The sequence below is a fragment of the Bombus pascuorum genome, chromosome 7, assembly GCF_905332965.1.
Source record: "Bombus pascuorum chromosome 7, iyBomPasc1.1, whole genome shotgun sequence".
Lineage (NCBI taxonomy): Eukaryota > Metazoa > Arthropoda > Insecta > Hymenoptera > Apidae > Bombus > Bombus pascuorum.
In genome coordinates, this window is record NC_083494.1 from 15,697,477 (window position 1) to 15,722,958 (window position 25,482).

Consider the following 25,482-nt stretch of genomic DNA (forward strand, 5'->3'; position numbering starts at 1 on the left):
CGAAAGAAAAAGCGTCGTCGCGTTCGCGTTCCATCAAACGTTTCTACGATGACAAATCAGCGTGACGGTTCTTTCTCGCTCCTTCGTTCGTTCGTTCGTTTGTTCGTTCGTTTCTCGGTTAGCCTTTTCACGCGTGTCTTTTCTCTTCTGGAAAGTTTCGTCGTCGGCGATAATCCTCGCCGGTTCGTTCGATTTCTCTGACAAACCCGCGTACCGATTTCGCGCACCGGCTGAATCGAGTTCGCAGGAGAAACGCGACGCCAGCTACCGCCAGCTAAATATCCGTTGAAACATGGCCTGTTGAAACTGGCGGCGAACAATGGACCGGCGACGGAATGAATTGCTGGCGGGGACTGTACGATACACGTAGAAGTCTCGGTTCTACGTGCCTGTCGTCTGTTCGTCATGAGTGCGTGCGCCAACGTCCGGCCTCGTCCGCTCGAAGGATGCTCGACCGACTCCTCCGGTTTGTCGGTTCCACCGCTTTGCTCGATCATGGGACAAAAGTCGGATCCGAGAGTCCCGTGGGAACCGGAGGAAAGTCACGCTCGCTCAAAAACCGTCTTCCATGGCTCGCGTTTTGCTCGACCGAGCCGCGATTCGTTCTAGGACAACTCTGGTCGTCGGCCGATCGTTTTCGATTCGATCGAATCGCGAGAAAAAGCGTCGCGAACGGTATACCTTCCCTGTTAACGTTGCTATTCCGGAAACATTCGCAAACACGATAGACGGTTTCTTACGATTACCAACGAGATAATTATTATTAGATCGCATCGGCTTTAATATTATGCTTCGCGCCACGACAATGTTACCAGTGTCTGATTTGCGATTACCGCACAATCTTCCTTTATCTCGTTATTTTATTAAGCAATAATTTTCCCCGCTGTTACCGCGATTAACTGTACACACGGGCCTCGCTACCTCGTTACGATTATTCTTCCTTTATTATCGAGAAGATGCGGCGACCTCTTGGCGTGCTCGGGGTCGCCGCACAATTAGATTCTCAGGGTATTACGAGGGTTCCATTACGTTGGTTCGCGTCTCGCTGTTTGTACTCGGCTCGACTATACGCTTTAGAAAGAATCGCTAATTTGTTCGTGCGCGTCGTATCGCTTCGAAGAAATCGTTGCGAAGATTCGACGAGAAATCGCCCGACAAATATCAAACTACGTGTCTCCGCGTTGGATTTTATCCATTAAACGCGTTTGTCGTCGCCGATCGTAAGTAGCTCGCGCGATATAATATCACGGAGCCGATTATACCGCGAGTCGATGTACTCTGACCGACTTGTCGATTACCAATCGTTTTACGATGCGTTTATTAATTCGGTAACGATTTCATCGTTGCTGAAAACTTGGATTTGAAGCTCGTAGAACGTAGAAGAATCGTTGAACGAATTCCGGCAACGAGAAAGGAAAGAATTTCGGAAAAGGGAAAACGACATAGACCTTCCACAGAAGGAATCGCGGACTAAACAGCAAGAGTTGGAAGCAACGCGCGACAAGGAAAGCCGAGGTTTCCAGAGGTGACATTACGAAGCGGTTCTAAGTATCTTGAAATTTCAAGGAAGAGAAAATTCCTACTAGAAGATGGCCGACGCGAAATGGATGGTGTAGGCAAAAACGAAACCGATCGACGGTTCGTGGAATTTAATAGGAGTTGGCGGAGGACGAAAGCTGGGAAGGAAGGTGGCTGGCGCGAACAGCAACGTGACGGAAGCGGTTTGCTCGTTTGTTATCGGTAGGCTCGGCTATTTCGCCGTAAATCGTCGTTATCGCAAGGGATCGTAAGTATCGAAAGGCGCAACGAATCAGTTCGACATACGTACTCGGCGCAGCGATGTCGCTTATAAGAAGGTGGTAGCAGTTTTCATGAAGCCGCCCCGCGGGGAATTGGCCGGCAGTACGGCGGAATAACTTTGCGGTTGATTTATACTTCCGACAGGCGTAACGAGCTTGCGCTCGGACCGCGCTCTTACGCGCGGCTCGGTCGCCGCAAATAGAAATAAAGAATCGATAACGCGCCGCTCGGTTTATTGGCAAAATAAACGAAACGTTTACGGCCAATTCTTATTAGAACGTTGGAATTTAACGGCGCCGTTACTCAACTACCCCTTGTACCGCTTTCTTTTCGGTGTTTTAAGCGCGTCTTGCGCTCGACAATGGTTTTCCAAAGTTGATCGTGGTCGCGTAGTAGGGGGAAAGACCGTACGGCGACGAGAGACGGCCTGAAATTTATTCGTCGGGTTTTCAGATGCTCGCGGAGATAACGGAGATGAACAGGAAACGCGGCAGACTCGTTGACTATCAATGAAATAGCGTTGCCCGACTCGTAGACCCTGCTCGTTGTCTGTGCATAGAAATCTCGGGGCGACAGCGAACCGTTCTATTTTCCGTGACGTTATTTTTATCCGAGGCATTGACGTCGCGAAATGATAGATCAGGTATAGGCGTGTAGACGGGCAGGAGCACACGGCGGGTTCGCTAACGGTCTCGATTCGCAAATACAACGAGAGTCGATGGCGCATCGAACGCGTCGAGTCAAACGCAGCAACGATCGAGCCGAAGTATCGTTGGCAGCGCGTAAGCAAAAAGCGTATCTAGCCCTGGGACGGACTGGGACTGCGTGGAAAGGGCGAAAACGTGAATGGAAGAAGATGAGAGAGAGAGAGAGAGAGAGAAAGAGAGGGGCCAGTCGAGAACGGGCAGTCGGTTTCCGTCTGGTTGTCATCCTTGCGGTTGACGTACCTTATTCGAAGAAGACTCTGTCCGTAAAGCGGAGGACGAGGGGAGAGAGAGAGATAGAGATAGAGAGAGAGAGAGAGAGAGAGAGAGAGAGAGACGGCCGAAGGAGGGTGTGCGGGAGGGCAGGAGGATGGAATACATCCGCGGAATACTTAACAACTTTTGGCGGTTGACAGGAGCGACGATGGTAGTGGTGGAGGTGGTTGGTGGGGCAGGGGCCCGGCAGGGCCCCGAAGACTTTGTGCCGTGGGGCAAAGAGAAAAGGTAGAGGAGAGAGAAATGAGAATACAGAAAGGGGCTAGGATCGCGGAGGAAAGAGGCATCCGTCGTGCGCGTCGCGTTTTTTGCCAGTAACCTCCTCCTGTCTCGCCTTTTATTTGGGCCAGACAGGAATTCGGCTAAATGCATTGATTAAACTGCTGACATGGTTCGGACGGCCCGGTGGCCACCGTGTCTCCGCGGATGAGTTCGATCTTTTTTGCCATCTCTCGCCCCCTCCCCCCTTGCCCTCGCTCTGCTCGCTCCAAGCAGAGTCCTCCGACTCTCATCTTTGTCCCTCCGTTCTGGATCGCCGTTCGAATCCTTATTTCACGTTCGACGACGTGTTCGAGCGACTATCTACCGGCGGTCGGGTTGTTCGCCGCGGATTTAACAACGAGGCGGACTCGAGTCGCGGAGACGAGTCCGTCTCGATGTACCGGCTTTCTTGCGGAGAAAGAAACCGGACGGCGTACACGGTGTACGAACGACCGGCTGGCTACGCAAGCCCCGGCGAGTTCGTTAACGATGGATATTAGCGGTCGAACGGAGTACCTCGAACGAGCGAACGTCGTGCCTCGGAGATGAGACCTCTCTTTCTCTTTCGAGTCGCACGGGCTAGATAGACGAACTCCACCGAAGGACCAGTTAGTCCGAGCAGCTGACGAATACGAGGTCGGAAACGCGACTCGCCTTTCGCTTCGTTCGATCGGCTAATCGTAACGAGACGATTTCTGTCCGAGAGCTTTTCTCGCCTCGCACGATAATTACGGACAATCAGGTAGTTGGAAAAATTGAACGTTGTCGAATAAGTCTGTAAACATAGGAAACGGAAGGGAGAATCGTATAACTCGGTTGCGCGTTAATTAAACGTCACGAGGGTAGACATTATACAAGTGGAACGAATATCGTCTATGGTGCCCTTATAATTCGCACCTTCTCGATTAATTACACTGCCGCACACATCGATCGATCGTACGGGTCTCGCCACTCCGTTGAAAGTGATATATAGCGTGGCACGCGTTTTTGTCGGAACGTAACATAAATTTTGCGGTTTGTCAGACTCGGTAAGAAGCGAACGATATACGACTTTGAATTAAATCAATAAGCGATCGGCCGTGTAGATACACTCGGGCCGAAATGAATTGGATGAAAAAAAGGAGAAGGAGGTCGAGGTGCGCGAAAAACGTGCCGCTCTTACTCCAAGCAATTAATCGTAAACGTATCCGCGTGGCAGCAGGTATGTTTGGGCGAAAGGACGCGAATCTTGTCCTCGGAGTTGTTCGGATCGACTAATTACCATACCGGCGAAGGGAATAGCAAAAGGCAGCAAAGGGTCGAGTATCAGCGAGAAAGAAGAGACAGAAGCTCGGCAGAAAGATAACGCGTCTTTTCGCAGGTTGTTCGGTAGGCGAGGCACGAGGTAAGTTTGGCATGCATCGCTCGCTCCTTCGAGCAGCCAACAGCCATCTATGGAATTACCCCGATGATTAATGGTACGGCTGGCTGCAGGCACCCTTTCCGAGACGTTCTTTCCCCTGGCCGCGTTCGCCCTTGCCCACCGCCTCCACCGCAGGCCCTTCGAGAAGGGCCCATCGCTTCGAACTGTTTGGCCACGGCGTAAAAAAGTCCGCACTATGTTAAACCCGTCCTACCTGCCCGTCCGTCCACCGTGCTTCGTCGTAGCTCTTTCCCCATCGCGTCGCCTCGTGCTCGTGCTCGTGCTCGACCGCGTCGTGTCGCGTCGTTCGACGTTGGTCGTTCGTCGTCGTCGTCGTCGTCGTCGTCGTTGGCTGTTTTTCTCTTTCTCCATTCCCAATTCGATGCCTATCGTTTTCTGTCAATGTCCGCCTCGATCCACCGCGCACGATTAAGCCTGTACATTGGACGGGGAAACGAGCCGAGATTCCACGGGTGTCGCGCTTTCAAACTTTGTAAATTTTTTTTCGCCACCGGTCTCCCTCGTATCTCTGCGTCTGGCTTTCGTCGCTGCCTACGAACAGTTTTTCTCTCTCGGAGAGATGCTATCGTAACGACAGAGTAGACGAAATCACCGCGCGGATGATCGCGGTGTAATCCTTGACCGACAGATACGAGGAAAACGTGGCAGCAGCGGAACAAGAAGAAGGAAAAGAGGAAGAGGAGGAAAAAGAAGACGACGAAGAAGGGGGAAACGAGGACGTGGAACGTTGGAGGAAGAAAGAGCGTAGGAAAGCGTAGGAAAGCGTAGGAGAACGTAAGAGAACGTAGGTAAAAGCGAGGGCAAAGTAGAACGAGAGGAGCCGTAAAAGAGCCGCTGGCAGCACGATCGACGACAGAAGCACGCGGTCGAAGGAAGGAAAGAGATACCGAGCGAATTTGGGATTGCATGTCGACGAACAGTAAGACCTCCCAAACAACCCCGACGGGGGCATCTTCCCTGGGAATAGCAGTGATTCGGGGGAAATGTGCAATATCTTCCGTGATCGGGTATTATTACCTCGTGATTACGGGTTTTGATCTAGGCTAGAAGCGTCTACGATCTCCCTTCGTGCCTCTCGCCGTCCTTCTTCGTTTCCTCGAGGATATTTCCAATGGTGCAACACACCGCGATGATGCGCCTTCGTCGAGTCACAGAGAAGCTCCGTGGCCTGACGAAACGAGTCTGCGTCTCCTCTTTGGTCGTAGTCATTGTCGTCTTCGGCGCCCTGATCGTCATGCGATTCGTGACGAGCGCCACTGGAAATCGCCGTGAGAAGTAACCTGCCGTCTCTCTCTCTTTTCGGCCCTTCGTCGCGCTTTCCTTCTCTGTCGTATCGCGTACCGATTACCACCGGCCGGAGTAGTAATGAACGACCTGTGCCGCAATGCCGTTGTACCATCGGCGACCGTGCGGTTTCTCTCGTTTGGCTCTGCCACGAAATCGTCGTAGTTGGCGATCGACCGGTAAACGCGACCGATATCTAACGGTGCTGGTCTCGAGTCGACGGGATCGCACGATCTCTGACTGGCGAGCGTGAATTCGGTCCGCGGTAAAGGATTTCGGCGAGGCATGCGAATTGGCGATTGCGAAAGAAAAGTCGGATCGATGGGGAACGGTGGTGCTAATTCCTGACATCGTCGAGCACACACCTACGAAATGATCCTGCCTGTAAAGACTAAATAGGCCGTTTTCTGCGGTAAACCCTTCAATTACCTTGGCGCTGATGTTCCTCGGGTGAAAAGGAATCAGCGAACGAACGAACGAACGAACGAACGAACGAACGACGGGCAGAACAGGATGTGGAATTGGCGCGCGGCGGAAAACACGAGACCGAAGGAAGCGGGCGTAGGTGCCGGTGTGAGAGAAGAAGGATGCACGTAGAGGGTAGCCGAGGGCCGGCCGTTTAATGACAGGTAGCACGCGAGAGACGGCGCGGTTCGCACGTAACCCGCTACTTTAGACCACCGTACGCGAAGAGATCGAGCCAGCCACCGTGGAGACATTGGCGTGTGACGAACGCGGCGACGATGATAAGGGGTGAACGGCTGCCTCTACGGGGAAAGAAAGGTGACGAGCGAGAAATCGAAGAAGCAGCCGGCAGAGAAGAGACAGCCCGCATTGCGGAACGATGCGCAACAGCTGCACCTGACACGTCATTTGCAAGGAACTCGTATCAGCACCGGCGATACCTAATTATTATTCCATGTGCGCGAGTGCGTGCATGCACGCTTTATCCTTCGCACAGAGCCGAGTCTTTGCGCGCCTCTTGTCTCGTCTCTCGTCCCGTCTCTCGTCCCGTCTCTCGTCCCGTCTCTCGTCCCGTCTCGTCTCAACTTTGCTAGCCATTCGTCTTGGCACTTGGCGACGTCCACCCGTCCATCGGATTCGCGCTTCTCCGCCTCGCTCCCAAACAAGGCCCACAGCCTTCCACCACGGGATTTATTCGGTTTCTAAGTCGGCGCGCACGCGACGTGGTTTATTCACGATCTACGGGAATTCTCCTATTGATATTATCTAATCCTGTCGATCCACCGGCCGGGGGAAAGTCCTGAGCGTCTAATGTATTCCCATTCCAGGCACACGTGACGCGCCGCTTATGCGGAATTACATCGCGCCAACACAAGCCGGCTGGTGTTTCGTGGCCAGCCGCCACGCCATCCACCATTTGATTTCTTCATCGCGAGCTCGTCTTTCCCTCGGCAATGCTTTTGCTCGACGCCTACGCGCATCGTTTCGTGCCAAAACACTTTGGAATTTGCGACAAACGCTGCGGCGACGACGACGACCACGACGATGACGAATCATCGACGATGGACTCCGCGGAGTGTCGAAGAAAGAAAGGGAAAAAAGGGAAGCGAGATCGGAACAAAGTTAAGTCGAATTTCCAACGGCAAATTCGTTAATGCGTCGGCAGCCGGTGCCTTTTGTGCGGAGGATCGGCGAGGGGTCGAAAAATCGCTCTGGGCATCGAAATTAAACCGTCACCGCTCGATCGTGGCGAAGTCTTGGAATGAAATTGTCCGTCTAATTTTATCACGCCGGGTTTTAAAATGATGGAAGGTCTCTCCGGGATAAGCCCAAGGGGATCCGAGGTCGGCTTTAATAAAGAACCTCCTGGCGTATATACGGCTACGATGGAGACTCGTACGCTCGTTTTCGAACCAGAAAATGCGTAAATCCTGCGGAATCCTCGCGGCTCTCGCCAACTGAATTATTTTACGTTTCGCCATTCAACGTTTAACGTCGCCCTTTTTTTCCATGTTATCCTTCGCTCTCTTTCCAAGGAGAGAGAGAGAGAGAGAGAGAGAGAGAGAGAGAGAGAGAGGGGGGGAGAGGGAGAGAGGTTCGCCAGAGTCGAACGCCGTACGTATTTATCGCGTTACCGTTCTTTGACTCTCGTTTGGCTTTCGCGCGCGTTGATCGAGATTTCGCGCATCGGTTGGCAGTTTTCACGTAAACGTTTTCGAGCGTTCGTTCAACGGGAGAAAAGCTAGAACAGCGGAGACGAGGTCGGCCAAAGGGGGGAATAGCTGGAGAAAATGGAAAAGTTTTCAGCATTAACAAACCGATTCCGTAGTTAAAATTCCTGGCTTATCGTGAAGGAGCTCGCGCACGTTCCAGGTTCGAAGTAACCCGCGGAAGCCATTTGCCAGGCACGATGGGTAATTAGCGCGCGGAACACCGATTCGTCGAGATAGCGGTCGGCCTTCCTCTTACGTAACAGCTAGCCGTGCGCAAAAAGTATCGACCGTCCACCTATCTGCTGGCCGTATCCCGTGACCACGGGTCTCGCTCGCTGCGTACACAGATAGCGTAAGTAGCTTTTAACAGTGATTCGCGCGAATCGTCCTCGTGTCTCGCGGTCGATCGAGATAACCGCGCGATTGCGTTTGCCCGCGCGGCATTACCCGGAAGCAGGAAAAGTCGGCAGGCATTTTCTCGATTGGCCATCACACCCGTTCACTTGCCTAGACCGACGTCGCCCTGATCGCGACCGACTCCTATCGTTTCATCTACCGGCTTAATTATCCACTTCCTCCGTATCGCTTATCGTTTCTTGTCTTTTAGGCGATCGCGCTCGAGACGCGTGAAAATTATAGCCTCGTCGGTCCTCCGGACGTTTCGCTTGGCGCAGCGAAACGCCACCGTATCGGGACAACAAGTTTCCCGAATTACTGACACGGAAGCGAGAAGTTGCGAAAGGCGCCGGCCCGCTTTCGCTCGCTTCGCGTGCAACTCTTAAATCTCGTAATTCGCGAGATAATCGCGGATGGTTTATGGGTTTCGTGTCGGGTTAACGAATAGTCTGCAAGCGGACCATGGCTGGTCCGAATCCACCGAAACGACGGCGTAAAAAATGCAGGATAATCGTAAAGCGAACGAAAGCCGCTTTATTCCGGCCGATACGATTCGCATCCGCGGTGGCGAGAGCACGATTCCCGGTCGCAGCGTTACACATGTTGCTCTTAAGGTTTAGTGGTTATTATCCTGGCATCGGTGCTCTTATCGGCCATGCAAATCAAATCGTAAACGGCGGAACGCTGGAAACTATTCGTGGTTCGATTACGACTAACGGAACGAAAGGCAATAATGCCGGTGTATCGGTTTTACGATTACAGATATCATGTAAACCCCGCGTCTGACCAACCATTCGGTATTCCTTTCTTTTTGCCGAAAGTCGAACAAATCTAAAACCGTGTCGTAGCCGGATGTAGCCACGTTTACGATCATCGAACCACTGTCACGATCGTTCGATTCTCGTAAAGATTGCCGACGATTCGTAAAAGCGTTGAACGAAACTCGAAGCAACAACCGATGGGCTCCATTTAGATAAGAAGCTGAATGGAATACACGAATAGAGCTAATAAAGCAGTCGAGGATCGAGCGCGAGCGACCGTTTCAATGAAATGGCCCCATGGGTGATAGCACAGGGGCACCCCATGACTGCGACGTGATTAAAACTGGCGTTGAACCGTCGTTACCAAAGCCACGGGGGGCTGATTGCCGTAGGAGGGAGAAGGGTACCCTTCTTCACCCTCCGCTTTAGACTAATTTATCGGAACGTCCTCCACGTCCGAAACTCTTTGGTTCCGTTGCTATTTTCGCGATCCTCTCCTCCTTCTCTTCCTCCTCCTCCTCCTCCTCCTCCTCCTCTTTCTCCTCCACGTCCTTCGCCTCTTTCCTCTACACCGTCGGATCCACACGTGCTTTTTCCTTCTGTTAATTCACCAATGCCGCTCTAATTCTTATCGTACATGTCAGAAATTTGTAACGGCCTGATTACTACTCGTTATCAGACCGGAAAATAAATTGCGCTTTGACAGTATCGTCGATACTGTTGATCCGCGTTGACGCCCGTTTTAGATAACGTCTCGTCGGCTATAATATTTTCCGACGAGAATTCGAATCGGCCAAGGTCGACACACGTCACGAGGTTGATCGGCAAAACTAAACGCGCATTAAGCGCCCGATAAAACGTATTTTCGTAACCTTGTGCCGTTTGTGAATTTCGACAACGCTACCGTTAGCTCCAACGTAGTTGACAGCGTCGTATTTATCGATCTCCGTACGAGAAACCTCGACGAGTCGTCCGACCAATAACGACAACCGCTCGATTTCGTTCGTTTCGCCTGGACTTTGGCGTTTCTAGCGCAGAGGCTGGCGTAAGTAAAGAGGTGTTTAAAGAGGCGAGTTTCGCTAGAATTAGCGACGCAACAGCGTGCTCGCACCGCGTTTTACTCGTTATCGTGGCACGCACAGAATACGTTTTCACTATCGCTTATTGTTGGTTAGCCGCGACCTACATGCATCCGCAATTATTCCTGTTCCTTCTCGCGAAAGGAACTCGCAGGTGCGTGGCGATTCGACGATACGCGCTCGACCAGCGTGCCAGTCGACCGATTTACGTCTCGTGGAAAGCCCATTTGTCAAACCGTTCGCCGAGAATTTTATTTTTCCGGCACACGCACACGCACCGAGCGTATTTTTAATTACGATCGGTGTAACTGCGCCTGTGGCAGCGCGAATCCAGGTCGAGCCGACTTCTCGAGAGCAAGCAGCGATCGAACGACGACGCGAAAAATATCGCCGCGAAGCTGGGCTGAACTTTGGAGGAATTTTCGGAAGAAGGAGGAAGGAGGAAGGGTAAGGTCGCGGCGTCGCGTGGATGGTAATAAGGGACGTTGATACGTCGAGGGAGAGAAACGGTGCGCGCGGGGTATCGCGTGCGACACCGAATCGGGCCGGGCACGGAGAATCGGCCGACGTCGCTTCCCCTCCCTCGGCGTCTCCTTGACAAGCGGGTGTTTAATTGGCGTTGAAACCAGCGGTGTGACGGGAACACCGTGGCCGTGTCGTCGGCCGAATGCCCGAATGCCTATAGCCTGCAGGATTCAGGGGGATCCGCCATCGCTGGTGCGTTACCACGGGGAACCCGGTAATTACTCGCAGCACGCAACTAGCTACGACCGCGTACGTGCGTTCGCCACTCTTCCCGCCTCTTTCCCTCGTTCTCCCCGTTTCTCCGCTCCACTCTCCTTCGTTGTTCCGTGTCGCGTCGCACCGCGTCCTTTCGTTTCCATTCGTTTCGTTTTGCGTCCAGCGCTGGACGCAAAACGCGTAATCGCACGCGCACCGCTTCCAAATCCTTAGCCATCGTATGGCCGCCGCCGGATGCTCCCAAACGACAGGACGTCGAGTCCGTCGGTCTTACTCGTTTCACGGAAACGCGGCGAGAAAGCTTCGTGGATGGTTCCGGTCGACGAACGAACGAAAGTTTTCGTCGTCCCAATCAGTTTTCAGGAAGCCGTTGGTACGATCCCCTCGCAGGTTGGCCAGATAATCCACCATTTTGAAGCAGAGCGACAGGAAGCCCGATAATTACGGGAGCAGCGTGCGAGTAGAAAGAAAGCGGCGCGGAACGATAGCGATGGCGGTGGCGATGGCGTCCGTCGGGTGTCGGGCGTCGCTTACGCGACACGCGTCCCTCCTACGCACTCGCCGCCCTTTCCCGTTCCCATCTCTTTCGTATTTGCGAGCTTGTCTGTCCGGCACTCGCGATAAACTCGACTCGACTCGACTCGACCGAGGCAACCCGGCGACGAACAACAGACCAGGATCCAGCTCGTTGATCAAACGACGCGTAACTAACCTTGCAGCAGCGACCAAACGAACCGCGAACTATTCGTAATACTTTCGATTTTACAGATCCGTCAGGCTGATCGAGCACAAGTTCAGCCGGGGCTACGAGTCATTAAGTAAAAGGAGCGCGAGCACGAGCGCGAGCACGTTATTAGCGCATCGGTGATTAGTCTACCGGTTGCTCTCACATTTGCATGAGTTCATGAATTCAATCGCTACCATTTGCCTTGGAGTCAGAAGCAGAACTCGCGCAATGGGAATCCCTCGGTGCCGCTTCTCAACGCGTGCAAATCGCCGACTATTCAATCACCGCTCTAAGACATTGCTTTCAACTTTTATGCAGCTGTCTGACGTTAATGAGAAAGCCACGCACTGTTTTGCGTTTTTACATAAGAAAGAATATTTCAGAGACCGTGTTACGCGTCTATTTTAGAGACAATCGACTTTCCAGCCGCGTTAATCGTTGCGCCGCAACGAAAAGCCACAGCTCCAGCTGGCAAGGATAATCGGTTTTCGAGGCTAGGATGCATCATCGTCACCGATGAATCGACTGTCGGATTCTTGCAAACATCGCTGCGGGAACGCGTGCCACGATGCACACAAATTCACGGCTAATTATTCGTCCGCTCTCGTAGTATCGTAAATCTTAATGAATATGCTCGTAGCGAATGAAAAGCAAAAACGGCGATTATTTTTATGGTTGCGTGAATGGATGTTAAACCGGTACGCAGCGTTCCTTATTATACTTGACACGATAACGCTGGTCGGGCGATTTCGTAATAATACGCAGACTCCTAAAGGTCTTTGCGGTAACCGCGATATTTCTCTAGGCCACTCTATAACCTTTCCTCGGTTCCCTGTCGAAAGAAACGCGCGAATCGAACGTAACGGCAGGCGAAAACGATTTCGTGGCACGAACGTGGCTCGAACACCTACGGTTACGTAATTCCGATGAAAATTGCATCGAGGGAAAAGCGATCGATTCGATGCTTTCTCTTTTTCAACGCGAAACCGCGTCGAAATCCCAAGGAGAAAGAGCCAGCCGTGCACGGACAGGCTGGGGCGCGAGCGAGAGTTTCCTGCTCGGCGTACAGACCCTTAAATAATCGTTTGACCGGCGCGATTCATCACGAATCCGAGATATAAACCTTGGAGCGGAATTCGCTGGTAAGAAAGGTGCGAGTGGCAAGCGTGGACATTAATTTAACGGTGCACCGAGGCGGCCCCGTCGCTGGAATTCCTCAGGCCGAAACGGGTGCAGACGTTCTTTTATACGGGGACTTGTTCGTACGTAAAATCGCGTCGGGATACCATAGCCATAGCCATAGCCTATGTGTGGGACCGGTGGCGTCTTCGTTCTCCATAAATCTCCCTTAAGGAAATACGTACCGCGACCGTTAAGTAGAACGTCAAATAATTGGAAGAGGTGAACGAAAAACGCGCATTCGATCGGCCCGTTTCTCTCTCCGAACGAACGAACGAACGAACGAACGAACGAACGAACGAACGCACCGACGAATCCAAGAAAACGCAGACCGGTAGGAAACTGGCGATAATCCGCTATTTCGTTCTCGTCGATTCGCTTCGATGGTTTTTGTCGGGATGCCCGTTTACGCTTTGTCGGACAATTATCCGACTAGTCTATTATTGCGTCATAAATTGTAATTAGCGGTCCGGCAATGCGATGCATTTAACTAATAAATTCATTGGCCAGTGTGGGCAAATTAATGTATGGTAATCCGGTAGATTCCGTCACCAGTTGAAATTAGATCAGTTATCATCGGAGAGGGACGGCGGCGTTTGACGAATCGTACGGAAAAATCGGATAATATGTTTGTCGCGTTAGGATCGTTTAACATCGAATAATCGTTGATAAAGCGCTTGCGGTTGGCGCGCGCAGTTGGAACTCGAAATGGCAGGCCGCCTGGGCACGGTAGAACGAAGAAAGAGGAGGTAGAAAAACAAGGCGATTAAACCGAAGGAGAAAAGAAACAAATCGCGCGGCCCTTACTAACGCGATAATTCGTTACGGTCCACTTGTAACGATAGCCGTTCGCCCGTTATCCGTTCTGATCTCGTAGTAGATCTTCGAGCCTATTAATTACCTTCGTGGAGGAAGAGGTGGGGTAGCGGCGCGCCTTGTCGGAGAAAAGGGGGTGCTGGGACACGGGGGTAAAAGGCACTTAGAGTAAGAGTGTATAAAGCTGGGCGCGCACCCTCTGCTGCAGGCGAACCAACAACAGACGGGTGGCCGCTTTGCCGGGGAGAGTGGGGAATATTTAAAAAGTAATATCAATTACATTTGCATATTCACCACCCACCCATGACCCGCCACCGTTCGCCACTCTGTCCTCCGTCCTTTCCTCCTCTTTCTCCTCCGTTAGGCCCACCCCTCTTACCATAGGGGCTGTGCGCACGTTTCACCCTGTGGTGGTTATCTGTTGAAAAACTACCTGCACACCTTTTACTCGGCCTGGGAACTGCTCGCACCACGCTGGACACTGATCAACGTGAACGACGTGCCGCGTTAGACTCGATCGTCCACCTTTCGTTACGTTGGCGGTTTCCGCAGGCCGGAAACTTTCGTCGTGCGACGAAACCGGGTCGCTTGTTCACCTTCTAGGAGACGCGCGTGCACGAGCGTCGACGAGGCCGAGAGATTTGGACGCGCGATCGAAACGGTCAGCGAGACGAACACAGGATTTCGGAAATATAAGGTTTTCGGTGACAGAAACGAACAAAGGAATCGTCTGCGCTGCTAGATTCTTATGGAAACGAGGAATATGAAAGGGAAGGAGCGTCGTGGACGGTCTGCCATTTCCTCGGTCGTCTGCTCACCGGGATTTCACGAGAATGACGAGGGGATGGAGGCTGTTGCGCGCTCCAACGAAGGCTCACTTGTATCGGTGTAAATCTTTGTTTGCAGGAATTTACGTAAGGGCAAAGCAAGTCCCCGGCAGCGAGGCGCCGCAATACGATAATGCGATAACGCCTCCACCCTCTCCTCCAGATTCTCCGTTGCTCGCAGCTTCCCCTACCTTCTTCCAGTTCTCCATTTTCAGTCTACGAAACCCCTTCTCTCTTTTCAACGAGGATTTCGCTATTGTGCCCGTGCCGATTGTTACTTTACCCAGCCGTTAACATAACAATACGCAAATGCGGCCCGGTCCTTTCGTTTCTTCGTTTCTACCGAGCTTCTTTTGTCCCTTTTCCTCGGCGTCCTCGGCTTTTTCGCGTCGTTCCTCGATATCGCGGCGGTTATGAAATTTCGCCGCCCCACAACCTCGCCGGCCAACGAGAGATTATTTCTCCAAGGATCAGGCCGCGAGAAGGTTAGAGACTTTACGCGGGAAACTGTGGAAGGTCGGCGAGCAAAGATATCGTGTAATCCGGTTAACCGACGTACCTTTTAATTAACAGTGGCTAGAGACGGTGCGCGGTAAACAAAGTAATAGTTCGGGGGGGGGGGCACGATCGTTTCCTTTTTTCGCGTGGTTCGCCCTTAGCGGCGAAGGTCCGGGAAACCGAGGAGAGTAGTCGGCTAGCAAAAGGAAGGGGAGGAGACGCGAAGGAGCGAGCTGGAACGAGAAGTCAGAGCACTCAGCGTGGCTAATTGCTCGAATCATTAAGAAAAAACATGAAATCTAAGCCCCGGTTCTGCCGCGCGGACTACAGTGGGAAGCCATAGATAGCGATCGCTGGCGTACCGTAATGAAAATAATCACGGCAGCCCGGCAACGATAACTACGTTTTAGCCCGAGTTATTACAGTTTCCCGCAATCCGGCTCGTTTGTCCTTGCGCCGCGCAATCGAACGTTCCACCGAAACCGCGGTTTCTTTTTCGTTTCGCTGCCTCGTTTCGCGTTCCTCGTCCTGCTCTCGGATGCCGTAAACCTGCCCGGACGATTCCCATGGCTTTCCCCTCTTCGACCAGCGATCGATATTTCGATCCAAAGACGGCGAAAAGTCGTTGGAGGGTCGTGACGATGGTTGCGGAACCGTGGTGCAGGTTAGATAACGCGCTATCACGAGAAAATACAAGCGTGGCGGGGTAATTTCGCGCAATTATCGTAACTCGTAGGATCGTGTTTCTCGAGCGTAAGAAAAATTGCGGGAATAATTAGGCTGGCTGTGGCGTCGGTTGCAACAGCGGCCGATGGAAGGCGTGAGTACCAAACAGCCGGCTCGAATGACGCTCCCGCGTCCGCCTGCAGGCTCAGGTGGCTTCGCTCTTCGAGTTTCCATTGTGCGTACTGGGGTGCATACATTATTTTCGTCGGCTTCTTTGCCCTCCGCGTGGCACCCACACCGGGCAGGTGTTACCGTGCACCCTGGTACCCGTCCTCTTATCCTCGATAACTCCGCGACCGAATTTATTGCCGGACAGCCTCGTTTTCGTTGCTCCGGCTAACGATTGTTTCCGACCTTGCTCGATACGGGTCACAGCGTCGTACGAGGACAAGGACGAGGATCTACGACCTACGAGGATGTTTCACCGACTCGTGCTATTCTACGCCGACACGATCCGACCATGTCCGACAAATCGGTCGATCTCTTCGATGTCCTTGATAGCTAATTAGCACCTTCTTTCGAGTCGTTTCGTTCGAAAAGCGGCAAGAGAGAAAAAGAAAAAAGAGAAAAGACAGGAAGAAGGAAAGGAACGTCTGGTTGGAGAATCGGGCAGGACACGAGTCTCGGTGGTCGATACCGGGAACGTAACGATGAAACGGGGCAAAGTCTCTCACGGGTTCGAGTCGGCGTTCATGGGAACACAATTTGTGGCAGCCGCGCATCGCTGTGTACGGTGCCGTCGCTTTATTTAGATTTTATTTCAGTAAAAACCTCGTCGCGTACGTGACGGCACGTATGTACGTATCGCATCGCACCGCACCGTGCGGTCCGCCTTCCAGCGACCTTCCTTCGTCTCCGTTCTCGCAATGCCTTCTTCCTCTCGTAACTTTGCTACAGATACGACGGTATCGTTCTCTCCTTAACATAGACGTCGAGGAATCCTGCGAGGACTCGTGTGCAACGAAAGAAGAGCAGAAAAGCAAAGAGTGGCTGGCGTGCTCGCGTGCGCAGGTGCAACGTAATAGCAGGTAACCGGAACGGATATAACGCGGTAGACACCTTTGCGATAAATCCACAAGGTTCGAAGCGTCTAGAACCCATCATTTGCGAGGTACGAAACGAGCAGAGAACGCGACGACAGGTAGCGATTAGTCGTAATATTCGAACGGAAGATTCTATCGATGGTCTCGGGGAATCGAGTGGAAGGAACGATCGCTCGTTGGGAATAGGCTTCGCGCTCTCGGCAACGCGCTCCATCGCTCGGCCAAACTACACGCCAGGTCTCTTCGACGAAGAGGTGTCCGCGTGGTGGTCGAGTGGATGTCGCGTCTCGCGGCTGGATAACTCGATACGAGAGTATTTACTGCGAAAAGTCTGGAGGAGAAGAACGGCGATGGGCGATCCGGCGAGAAGAGTCGAGGTTAGGAGGCAGGAGGACGGAGCAGGAGAAGAAAGGAGGAGGCGGTGGAAGGAGGTGAGGCCTAATATGGCCGCCATCCTCTGTATTCCGGTCGTAGACGGAGAGGCAAGCGAGCAAGCAAGCAGGCGCGGCCCCAAAGGCAGCTTTCAATGCCAGTCATCTCCCGGAATGCGCCTCAACGAAGCGTACTTTGTATTCCTGATCCGCGCTCCGCGCTAAGACGAGAAGGCCTTCGCGCGATCTGTTTGAGGACACGGGGCCACGACTCGGCTCGGCTCGACTCGGCTCCGCTCGAGCCGTCTTATTCAGAAGACGAGACGAGACGAGACGAGACGAGACGAGACGAGACGAAAAGCGACGTGGCGCGACGGCACTGCGATGTTTTCGCCACCGATCATCCGCCTGCCTCTCTTTCTCCCCCTTTTCACTCTCCCTCTACCTCTCTCCTTTCCTCTCTCGTGTTCCTCTTTGCGGCCATTTTGACTCTTCAAGGCGCCACCTAGTCCGCTTCTCCGCTTCGTCTACCGTGACGACTACCGCGCGCAGCGCACTCGCGATCGCCGTCTTTTCTCTTAGTTTCCAAGTTCGAAAGGCGGTGATAGCTAAATCGTAGACGGCGATTCCCGTTCGTCTTCACCTACCTTCCGTGTTGGTCCGTCTTCCCGCTAGGGGATACCATCGGTATGATTCGGTCGAAGAGATCCTCCGGATGTCGGCGCGGCGACCAAGCACGTGACTCCTCCGACGTGCGCTAGACACGTGATCCCCGACGTACACCTTGGAACCACCAACACCATGCACAGACCAAGACGACCAGAGCCACTTAGAGTTTTCACTGAGCGGTTCGAACCGACAGACTCGAATAGACTCGAGTAGACCGGAGTTGATTTCCGCGACTCGAGCAACTACGGGAAACGGTCGAAGGAAGAGCGGAACGTGGCGTGAACGCGCAGCTAGCCAGCAGAGAGAGCACGCCGGGGTTCCTGGCAGACAGGGAGAGGAATACGAACTAAGGGTTCTATATCCATCCTACGAGCGACGAGGAGCTGGGCCGAGTCGAGCATAGCATAGGGAGCAGAGCAAGGAACACTGGCACCACTCCTGGTAGGGGTAGCCGACGTCCGTCCCGAGTCTTTCCTCATCTGCAAGTCGTATAACCGAGCTAATTATCAAGTTAATATGGCCATTCTGTATGGAACCCCGCGAGAGAGTGGGTGGAAGCGAGATGCCCGCAAGGGGTGGCGCCCGGCGTGCGAGCGAGACGGCCTGAAGTACATTGATATTATAAGTTGCTTCAATCGCTGTATTCATTTGTAAACTAACCAGGCTAAATGTATTCACCACCGCGAGGCGGCGCGCCGATAGGCGGAGCCACGGGTACCCGGGCTACGACGGCGCCCTTCCTTCTTCCTTCCTTCCTTCCTTCCTTCCTTCCTTCCTTCCGCCCTTCCTTCCTTCCTTCCTTCCTTATTGTCTCCTTCATCCTTCCTTCCCTTTATTCGTGTAATTTCCTCCGTTTACATCCTTCACGTACCGTACTGTTTACACTTTCACCTTCTTCTAAGTCGCCGTCGGAGTTGTCTTTAGCCGACGTCGACTCTAGTTCCCTCGGAAAACGTTGCCTCGGGCTAGGTAAACTATCGAACTAGGTATTTTAAAAATGTCAAAATTTTACTACCATTTCGAACGTAATCGCGGGATCGATCCACGGAGGGAACAACTGCGATTTTCTTGAAAAATCGTACTTCTTTGCGGCTCGCGAAGAAGAACGCGAGCAGCGATTGCTTTTCGCACGACGATCGACGAGAACGTCTTTTGGTCGCAAGTCCGAAAGATTCGAGAGAGATCGTTAGGGAGATCGATGCGTTCAAGGGATCAAAGTTCGATCGATAAAGAACGTAAACTTGTATTTCAAAAGGATACAGACATCTCCGAAATGGCTGCGACGGCACAGAGAGGCCCACACTCGGCTCGTCATTACGTTTCATGTATTCAGATTTTTTCCTCGAGCAGGCACGAGCTGTCTGTATTATTATTCCGGAGCAACTTTACGCCCACCGCTTCTTTCCTCTCTCTCTCTCTCGTTTCTACGTGGTACTCGTCTTTCTTCTCGCATGGTGGCGAGGTACCATCGCGCGCCTAGTCGTCATCTTCGCCGCCGCCTCCCTCCTCGTCGCTGTCGCGCGGCAGAGCTCTCCGCGAAAGACGACGAGGACGACTTCTTACGGTTCGTCTCGAGAGCAGAGACCACGGAAATATGAATGCATAAATGCATAAGTGCTCCCACCACCGGTGTCGCCACCACCATCTGCTTTTCCCGCCTACTTCGTTCCGGTCCTGATTCGGCATTCTTTTCTTTGCCGACGCTTTCCGTCCTTTTGCCTGCGCAGAACCAAATCCACCTTGATCGCACGTTGGATGACGAATGTACTTTGCCCGTAGTTCCGTGACTCTTGGCTTTCTTTTCCCTTCGAGCTACCTACCGGAGAGACGTCCCGCTCGCCGTCAACCGAGATTTAACGAGAATTCTCGGCCATCTACGAGAAGGCTCGAAGGTACGACCGATCCAACGCCGTTCTACAAAATACAATCTCGCGTTGGTGGTTATAAAAAGGCTAAATTACTCACGCGTTGCCGGCAAGTAAATAGCACGCAATCTACGCAGATTGTAATCTAGCAGACGAGAAAGCAACGACTCGGCCTCGCTCGGGAAAAGAGGGTGTAACGTTGGTGGCAGGACGCGAGATTAAAAGACAAATTAGCATAATGTGTACACGCGCGCCCCGTGCAGTCACTGTTCTACCCAAACGCTTCCGCGTAATATCTCTCTGCGTCGACCGCGACACACTCCGTCGAGTCTTTTGCGTCGTGCCCTAATCTACCTTTCATAGATCCTGCGCGTGTCTACGACGGAGCAAAGTTTTTCAACTAGCAGCGAAAAGAGAGCAAGAGCCTTCTGTCGATTTTTTAATCAGTGGTTTAGAGGGTAGTTTGACGGCGGGTCTCTGTGAAAAAGAGTCTCGATCGAGATAGGATGGGTGGGCGACGAAGGGGTGTCGGCGATGCAAATAGCGCGTTTAATAAAGTGTCGCACGGCTGCCATTTGAATACCACGGCATATTCGCTTTTCTCATCGGGGCTGCGAGGAAAAAGAGGCGAGGTGAACCGACGAAAAAGAGGCTGCGATCAGCCGAGGAGTCGCGCGAGATGAAAAGCGAAACACGGGCGAAATACGAGGGCGGGGACGCGGGCGGGTAAAGGAAAGGAAAGGAGAAACCAAAGCACGGAGACCGTAGAGGCTACTAGCGAAACCGAAAGAAAGACGCGGAGGAAGATCCGCGGACGAGGAAGAAGAAGAGATCGACGTGGAACGAAACGAGCAGATAGCCCCCCTAGATGATCGAGCGTAGGTGTAGATACAGCAGGGAAGGGTAGCCGTACAAGAAGGTGGCGAATCGCACCTTCGCTTCATGCATGATTCAGTCGCAGTATCTCATTTCATCCGGTGGCTTCGCTAAACTATATCTCCTAATGGTAATGCTATTCCGTGGCACATATCTCTTTATATTACGTGGGTAGGTTGGCTGACTGGCTGGCTCACGGTTCTTGGGGCGGTATACGGAGTCGAGAAAGCCAGCGCCTCTCGTCCAGCCCCTTGCACCCTCTATCAGAGATCCTGGCGGATCGCGAGGCTTTCTCCTTTTACCACCTACCAAGAAAACTACCCCACTGCGGCCGGGCCACCTACGTATATTCGCGCGTGTCTTTGCCTCGTGTAGAGCGCGTGTGGGTGGTCTCTGGATGCCTCTGGAGCACGAGGCAACGGGGAAGAAATAAAGAAAGAAACTGTTAGTTCTCGCTGTTTTAAATTACCATTTATTACGACACATAAAGCCGACCGGGCCCCGACAAGTTCTACCAACGGCCATCTTGTCCCACCCATGGCTGATGCGGCGAAGAGAGGAGAGCGAGGGCGCGCAGCGAGGGGAAACAGGCTGGAGAATCGAGTCTATATCACCGTCTTTTACTTTCCACCCTCTTACCTACCCTTCCCGTTCTTTTTCCTTTCGACTTGCTCTCTCGTCTCGCTATCTCGCGGTCTTGCTCCTTCGCTCGGGGTTGCCGTACCTCTCTGCCGTACCCTTGGCGGGGATCGAAACCCTGGGTAATGATCATTACCTCCGGTATAGTGACAAGTGAGACCGGGGGGAGCCGACGGTACGGCTGCAGGAAATGGCCACAGATAACGCTGTCACGGCCATTTTTATATTATGACGAATGGATCATCTTTCTTTCGTTAAGTTTGCCCTCTACGCTCTCGCGCTCGACCAAGGGGAGCTCGATGATAGATTTCTCGTAATTATTCGCGCGCTCTTCCCGCCGCCGCTTAATCGTCTTTTCTCCTGAAAACTACTCCAACGTAAATAATCGCCGGCACTCGTTGCTCCTTCATCTTCGTCGAAATAACAGAAATATCTCTTACGGTAGCAAGATTTGCCGTTAACGCGCACCGATCGAAGGCAAAATACAGAGAAAGAGAGAGAGAGGGGGGGGGAATATCGCAACTTTGTTGCGACGAACGATCGTTTATCGTGCCGTTTCTTTTTTTTTTCTTTTTCGCGAGTTTTCCGAAGGGAGGTGGCGGCGATCATAAAGAATCCGAAAAGTATCCAGTTCGACGATACCCTCGATTTCGGTTTGCAGAGGCATCCTGCTGCGCGGCAAGCTGCCCTTTTTCAGCCCCCTCACGCTGGCCACGCGGCAATAACGGTACCGACCAGTCTTTCATATCGTATCGGACCAGCTCGTCTATGTGGAAATGCGATCACTTAGAAGCAGCCTCGAAGTATAATTCGGCCGAGACCAGTCTCGTCGGTGTACCGGTCCGTTGCGTCCGTGTGCGAGCCAACAGATCGTATATTTTTTATTATTGGCCGATGGAGCCAGTCCCCGGGGGTGGAACGGGTGCTCGGCTGGTAGGAGGTTTCGATAGCTGACCACTCGATTCCATGCGCTCCCTCCTTCCCCCTTTTCGATCCTCCGTCCGTTTCTATCTATCCGCCCTTCTTCTATTCGCTACAGAAGGAAGTGACCGAACCATCGAATCCGTTTGTACGCGGCCGCATCCGCGTCTTCGTAAATGTGTTCGACCGAGTGCTCTTGGTACGGTTCGCTGGATCGCGCGTATCTCTCTTGGGCCGGGGTCGTTTTATCGAGTGTGGACGTCGGAGAAGCGATTCTCATGTTTTTACATCGAGGCAATTTTTCCATCTCGCCCCGTTTGCCTCCGAGAACACCAACTTTCACCGGCCACCTGCCTCCGCGCGCCTCCCTTCGAACCCACGATTCTTTCTTTTCGACGATCCTTGGACGGGGCTGTGGACCATCGTCCGGCCATCGTTCGACGACTACGCGACTAGAAACCGGAGAGGTTTATTTGCCTGGTCGTTGGCGTCCCCTGACAGGATTAATCCACCAAGATCTTCGATACGTATGACGCGGCTACGCTTCGACGGTCGTCCATCCTTTTGCGTTATCCTCGAGGCGTTCTCGAGAAAGAAAATAGGGAGGGGGAGGGAGAGGAGGCTCTAAAGTTGCTGGAATCTAATCGCTTCTTCGATCAAGTAACGCGAGTCGTGGTCACGGTGGAAACGATGTAGCTCGTTTAATTCAATCGTCGAAGCGTGCACAGGCGGACCATTCGTTACGAAGTTTGGCCGCGAGCGTGTTGCGAGAGTCGCTGGCAGGATGTTATGGCGGGGATGGGGGAGGAAGGGGCGACGAGAGAATCTAGGCAAGAGGATCGCCGTTCGAAGGAGCGTATCGAAAGCCGCTCGATCCGGAAGGTTCCTTCTGGAAGGCTCCTTCTGGAAGTAAAGTCGCCGGTTGGCTCGCCCCCGCGACGGGGTGTTCTCCAGGAAGCCCGGGGATTGGTCTAGGACGATGCCTGTCCGTGCTCTTCTCTCTCTCCCGTCTCTTCCGCGGTGGCTTCATTATACGTTGACCTAAGAAAATCAACCACCCACCGCCGGCACTGTTCGTCCTCGGCCTTCGTCCTCTCCTCCCGTGTACACCGGCAACCAGCCACCGTCGTTCGCTGCAGCATCCTGGGCCAGCCACCGGCTGCAGAGAGGAGGAGTGCTCGGAACAACCGAACCAGGTGCCCCGACTCAACCCCCAGCACCCTCCTCTTTCCATCTAACCTAACCTATCCCTCTTCCTTCCCACCACCTTTCTTCCTTCCGTTCATCCGTCCGTCCGCCTGTCTGCCTGCCTGCCTGCCTGCCTGCCTGCCTGCCTGTCCGTTCGTTCGTTCTTCCGTCCTTCCTTCCTTCCTTCCTTCCTTCGTTCCATCGACTCGACGCCGCGACGTTGCACGGCAAGAGAAAGAGAGGGAACCAGGGGTAACTCATCGCTTATGGATACTGATGACTCGCGCAATGAACTCAGACCGCGCTAAGGGTGGTAGCAGTGCGGTAAACCCACTGTGCTTCTCCGTTCCCTTGTCTTTCTCTTACTCAACCTCCGCTCTTTCCCTCCTCCGTTCCTCCTCCTCTACGTTTTTCTCACCCCTCGTAACCATCTCTCTTCTAGCCGCTGCTTTCCAGAGTACCTCCGTTTGCTTCAGCCCCGATCCTTCAATAACATTTTCCTTTCTCCCCAGCCAACGGGGGATGAATGCCGTGGAACCCAAGCGTATCTTACGTACGATATATATCCGACTTTTTCATCTTCTCGACAAAGAATCTCGTTCGAGTCGAGCGATTACTGATTAGCCGTAGCAGTGCAGCTGGATGCTACTAATACGGAAAACGAAGATGCCTTCCGCTCGTTCACGTTTTCACCCCTTTCGTACGTTACATCTAACAGCCGATAGACACAAGTATTCGATACGATTTTCTTTCTCTTACCAGATACTAAATTCAAAGTTCGTCAAAAGTTGGACGCAAACTGTTGATCGATCATGGGCAAACGATGCCCGTCGGAAGAAATTTCTGGTTCGCGAGAGGTCCATCGTATTACGTAAGATTCCCGTGTCGTTTCCATTTTCGGTCCCTTCCATCCTCTCACGGCCATTCGTTTCTATTACCCCGCGTTAAGGGAGACCCGACGGTTGGCCGACCCGACGTTAGATTTATTTTCACTCGGCGGGTATTTTTTTTAATGACCCTGCCCGCGCTTTAGACATACCCGTCGCGGAGGGATGTTTTTCGCGTGCGATCCGCCGCGGCCGGGCTCGGTCTCGCGCGTGTATGCACGCCACGGCTCACGACACTGAATCATCCGGACGTGGCACTGACTTTCGCGTCATCCCCGTGGAAGCGAGCGGCCTTCTCGAGCCACGCTCGTATAATAAACCCATAAACAGCCCTGCTGCCGCGAGAAGAAGAGACAAGGGACGTCGTGAAAGGGACAGAGAGCCTCGTCCACCCCGATGTCGCGCGAGAAACGAGGCTCGCCACGGATTATCGAAGCCGTTACGCGGACTCGGTGCCGATCGCGTTCGGAATACGGTTCTCGTGACTTTCTTGTTCCGCGTCGTAACGTTCCAAGAGCCAGAGACGCGTGAATTCTCTAACGCGAGTTTCTCGCGAACGGAGATACCCCGAGAGAAAGGAGGGAAAGCTGGGCGGAGGTGAAATAGAAAAATAGGCGATAAAGCAAGGCGAGGAGACAAGGAAGACGGAGGCGACGTGATTCCTGTGGCAAGAGGTGCACGCGTAGGCTCGTGTACGAGACGACCTTGTGATTGCGCGATGCACGAGGTGCATATGTACACGAGGAGAACGCGTTACGTAGCGGATACATAGTAAACGGCATGGCGTGGGAGAGGCAACGGAGAAAGAAAAGGAAAGAGAGGAAAATAAAAGGGGGACGAGATAGAGGCGGCGAGAAGGAGGAGAAGGTGAAGGCGGAGGTTGTGGCCGGTGAGAGGGAGAGAGAGAATTCCTAAGCACCCGGAGCGCGATGCTTACCTGCGGTAACGTTTAAGCGGTGGAGTAAGTACAAGACCTTAGCGCGCATCAAGGAAACAAACAGCTGGCGCGCGCAATATGAATTAAACATGCTGATTAATAATTAACAAGTTGCCGGCTCTCCTCGCGCGCCTATACCGGTAGGTAGGTGTATTATCTGGCTTTGTCTTGGTTGCACACGCCTCGATCCTTTCTTCTTTTTCTCGCTTTCCTTCGCGCGTTACGAGGTAACGCGCACCGCTCCATTACGCTTCACGATCGGCGCCGGCTCACGCTAAAACAGCTGTTCGAGGGGTATCGCGTGTCGATCGATTTAAAAATGCTTCGACACGACCTCAGGCCGCCGGCGAACGCGTGCGGAAACCATCGCTTCGCTTTTACCGGTTCACCGCCCACTAAATGCCTTCCATG

The 25,482-nt window shown here is 53.0% G+C and overlaps 1 long non-coding RNA gene across 3 annotated transcripts in view; it reads right to left on the bottom strand.

Annotated features, from left to right (window-relative positions):
* LOC132909083 (uncharacterized) overlaps positions 1 to 25,482 on the bottom strand; it is a 110,198-nt gene that overhangs the window by 33,071 nt on the left and 51,645 nt on the right. The window contains exons 1-2 of one of the 3 annotated variants that reach the window (XR_009658494.1): positions 18,419 to 19,741; positions 17,737 to 18,237 (exon numbers count right to left, since the gene is read on the bottom strand). The exons of 1 other annotated variant lie outside the window; for it this stretch is intronic. This is a non-coding gene — a long non-coding RNA (uncharacterized LOC132909083). Of the gene's footprint in view, positions 1 to 17,736; positions 19,742 to 25,482 lie in introns of those variants that run through there. One more of the 3 variants, XR_009658492.1, reaches the window with a different exon arrangement.